Raw genomic sequence first — 4,940 nt, forward strand, 5'->3', positions numbered from 1 at the left:
TTTTTTTTTTTTTTTTTTTTTTTTTTTTTTTTTTTTTTTCCAAAACATGGTTTGTGGAACAGTGAAACATTATATTTTGTTGGCAAACAGTTACAAGAATTTAAACCTTTAATCAAGCTCTGCTAAATGCTTCAGTTTATAAATTGTTTATGAGTTAACCAGGACTTTCCACACAAATCTGTTTCACTTTAATAATAGTCTGGAACTTTTCTACACAGTATTCTGTCTAGCACAGTCTTCTACTGTTCAGATCTGGCTACTATTACAGTCTAATCAAAATTAGTCTCACTTACAGAAAAGCTTAAATATTGTTCGTGAATAAGTCATTGCTGTTAATAATAAATAATAAGACTCTCTAAAGATCTTCCTTCTTGCTCTTGTTATGCACCATAAGGAAGAAAAGCAAGCACTGACTCATCTCTACTTACCCATTAGCCTTTCTTGGCAAGCATGATGCTTGGCACAGATGTTTCTTCTTGCCAGGCTGTGAGTGAGAAGTTCTGATTGTGCTCTCAGCCTCACAGAGCTGCAGTTCAGCAGTGCCCCTGACCCTGTGACCATCCATGGGGATTAATCTGTCTTACAAACGACAGGTCAGTCTGTTGGGTCAAAGGATTTTGTCATGTTGTTAAGCACTCGGGGGACATGCTTCAACACATAATGCTATAGACGGAAAACACGTTGGATCATCGTCCTGACAAAGACCTGGTGAAACAACCGGTGGCAGACCTGTTTGATAAGCATTCCTGCCCTCTGGTGGTAAAACGGTGCTAAATTTAGTTATTACATGTCACGTAAGCTTGTAAGCAGACCAGAAGAAAGTGATCCAATATTTATGCTATGGTTTCTCCAAAAATCAGGACTCATATTCACTCACTTACCTTTTGGTGCCTGAATTTCAAGAGGTCTTTCCAGTCTTTCAGCTTTTTCCTGCATTAGATGAGGTTCTTAGAGGTGTTGTAAGCTCTAGTTAATAAAATAAAAGACCTGTATCATATTTAGCTGGATCTGTGAATAAATTCTTCACACGAATAAGAAATGGGATTTATTCCAGTTTTATGACTACTCAGAACCCTTTTTTTTTTTTTTTTTTTTTCCCTCTTTCTAACCTTGAACCAATTTTTAGTAGGTGTAGGAAGCCTTTTAGCAATCATGAGAAGGTGAAATAGGGAAAGAAAAGTGTTTTGGTTGTAATTATACTACTTCTAAGTTTCTTCCTAACAGCAGCATACATTGCATCATGCTGAAAAACATTGCATTGTTGCCCTCTATTTTAAAAATAATTTGGAAACTATCTGAAAATGACAGCAACAAGGAACCTATGATTTTCTTCATGTCTTGCAAAAAAATGACATGAATATTTAGAAGGAAAAAATCACATCTTTCAGATAGCTCCAAAAAGTGGTGACCTGAAGAAACAGAAATATTTTCTATTTGGGGCTCTAGATACGGTCGCATCTACACCTCAGATGTATAGCTTACATTGTATTAGTTCACTCTCCGTCTTTACCAGGACTGAGTCATACTCATACCCAGCCCTACTAGCTTGTGTTGCCTGATGTGGCAAAGGTGAATACAGGCTTAGACAGGCCTAGCAAAGACTATATAGAAAGAGCAGATCAATTAATTTACCTGTTGTGAAGGTTCTTCTTAGGTCTTGTCACAGTGAAATATTATCTGAATGAAGTTCAAGAGGATGTGCAAAAATACAAGAACTAGCAAAGCAAATGGTAACAATTGGTATAAATGAAGTCATATAAACGTGGATTAGAAGAGTCAGCTAGCAACACATATATCTTTATTTCACAAAGAATCTCTGATTAGCTTTTCTTCATTCTTTTTATAAATAAAGATAGCGGCTTATAAAAAACAACTAATATGAAAGAAAGAAAGAAAGAAAGAAAGAAAGAAAGAAAGAAAGAAAGAAAGAAAGAAAGAAAGAGAGAGAGAAAGAAAGAAAGAAAGAAGGAAAGAAGGAAAGAAGGAAAGAAGGAAAGAAAGAAAAACAACAGGGTGGAAGAAGACAAGAAAGCTTTCTTGTTGTGCCTAGGAAAGAAAAATGGCTTCAGCTTGAACGTGACTGTATACTTTTCAAAGAATGAAAAAAAAAAGAAAGAAAAGAGACTATGAAAATATTGTTTTTAGTAAACAATGTGAGAAGAAGCACAGCAAAGAAAGTGAATGCAGAGACAGACATACGCATTGCAATGAAGAACACAATTTCTTCCAAGTTGTTTGCTTTGACTAGTCACACATCTGTAAGACAAAGGTTTGGCTTTTCTTTGAGGGAAATGTATTCGTGCATTTATATCCAAAGCTTTTTCAAGCATGAGAAAAGGTTTAGGGCCAAGATTTTCAATAAAGACTAATGATTTTGATATCCCAAGTCCAAACACTCAAATGAATTTTATGTTCACTCATATAAAATTGCCAGGTGGTGATGCTGGAAGTGATCACATGTAAAAGTCATGAGCAACTTGACCCAGGTAGTTGGTTTCTAGAAAATACATAACAATTTCACTAACCCTTGCAGTGTAATAATGACCCTGTGAAACACCTATACCTGAGACTCACTCTTGTTGGCAATAACTATTTCTAAAATACAAGATTTTAGGTTTTGAGAAGCTTATTTCTTTTTGCTATTTTCTGTAATTGGATTTCATTTCAGGATTGTTAAGGTTTCTTTGTTTACTGCTCAATACACTCATCTGGGTAATTATTTAAAAGAAAGATACAGTTTAAAATAGCCTGCTAGAGTTTTTTTTTTTTTTTTTTTTTTTTTTTATTTAAAAAAGCCTGTTTTTTTTTTTTTTTTTTTTTTTTTTTTTTTTTAAGTCATTAAGAGAGTGTGTTGTTCTTCATTTGTTGCTTTATGTTGAGCCTCCCAGCCTCCCAGTATTGTTTACATCAAACAAATTAAAATTATTTAAAAGGGATAATTATTATAGTCATGTTGTTAAGTATTTCAGGTAGTAAATGTGTCATAATAATGTTTCTGAATTAATTGTTCTTTGTGCTGGAAATAATACTTACCATAATATATTGGTATTACATACAATTGCTTACTTGTAGGATGCAAGACATAACACCTACCATAATATATCAGTCCTACCATTCCTTATGTATATATTTATCATTTCTTACTTGTGGGATGCATCAGAATTCAGGCTACCAACCACTGCTTGAAAGAATGAATGAGAGAATTGTACTCCAATGTTTTATGAAAATATCTTTTTCCTCACAATCAAATTAATTTTGGAAAACAAAGTTGGAGTGAGCTTTTTTCCCTCTTCTCTGTGATGCAAGTATGAGAATTAGGATATTCAAATGTTTCATATGTATCATACAGGTCTATTTTTACCACAGCTTACTATAACAGAAACTTAAGGGAAGAGCCCTTTCTCAGTTGCAGAGTATTTTGAGAAACTGTAGTTTATTCTGACTTAACTGGAGAATGCCACAAAATTCCCATGGAAGTCTCCACATAACCTTAGATCTTTATTTAAGATATCTGCATTGGAAGCTTATTCACCTGCAGTTCCCTTAATCATTGATGGTAAGTGCTAGATGTCTTCAGACAGTGATTAGGATGGTGGGCTAAATTGCCTTTTTATCTTGTCTCCCCTGTTGATTGTGAAAAAAAAAAAAAAAAAATCTTGATGTTTGTTTTAGTTTTTGGTCTTATCATGGCCTTTCTAATAGATATGTGGACTGCAGTTTCTATTATTTAAACCTGCAAACAATAAACCTGCTTTTCTTAGTTGTCGTCCTCAGACCTTTCAAGAGCTGACTGTGTGTACAGGGATCCATGGATCACAAGTTGAAAAACATTTCCATACAGGCAGTAGTTGCTACAGCAACAAGGCTTCTATACTAGATAAGCAGTTAACAGTTGCTGGAATGAATTTGGGCTTTTATGAGAAGTTGTACCTTAACTGAATGGATATAGATTTCAGGGCATGAAGGTATGTGTGAAGGAAAATATATACAATGAAAATTTGTTCATTTCTACAGAATAAGGGAGGAATAACTTGCATTTCTTAAATATATCTGTCTTAAAGTAGGAGCCATTAGAATGAATCAAGGCTGTCTAATATCTCTGGAATTACAACCTAATTGTCACATCCCAAAAAACAGCAGTGTGCCAGAAATAGGCTCAATTTAGAAACAAGACAAAGAAAATATCACAATCACACACACACACACACACACACACACACACACACACACAAAAAGTAAATGTTTGAAACTTGGGATCTAAGTTTCCTCATTAGAGGAAACAGGCTTATCAGCTTTAAAATGTAGAAATGTACAGATTTCTGTTTCAAGGAAGAGTCAGCAGCTCTGAGGCACTCACTGGGATAAAGTTGCCTGGCAGAAATAGAAATTGCTTGGAGATGCCAAATCTGGAAGCCCGGCAGGGGCAAGGCTGCTGCAGCTCCACCATGCCTGCAGGTCCTACTGGCAACAAGGCTGAGCATCTACTGTAGGCACATGCACACACATGGGTCTCTCGGCAGACCCCAGACCCCAGGGTCTCCCTGGGTCTGGCCAGGTCCCGCACTCACACTCTCCTGGTAGCCCAGTCCTCCATGTACCCCAGTTCCAGGAACACCTGCCCAGGCACTTGCCCCAGTCTCTGGCTGGTCTGGCTAACAGAAAACCACTGTAAATGAAATTTTTTAACCAACCATCATTGAACAGTCCTGCACCTCTTAGCTGCTATAATTGGAAGTTGGTAGTGACATTTCTATTGCACAGAAGAGGGAGCACATGCTGGTATTGATTTCAGATGGAAGAGGAGCATAATGGAATCTTCAAGGAACATGTAGAAAAGATGCTTAAATTTTATGATTTTTGATTATATTATTCTTATAACTTCCAGCCAAAAGTAAGACTATTAAAAAACTACAATAGTTTTTTTTTTTTTTTTTTTTTTT

Source organism: Oxyura jamaicensis, chromosome 1, assembly GCF_011077185.1.
Source record: "Oxyura jamaicensis isolate SHBP4307 breed ruddy duck chromosome 1, BPBGC_Ojam_1.0, whole genome shotgun sequence".
NCBI classification, from domain to species: domain Eukaryota; kingdom Metazoa; phylum Chordata; class Aves; order Anseriformes; family Anatidae; genus Oxyura; species Oxyura jamaicensis.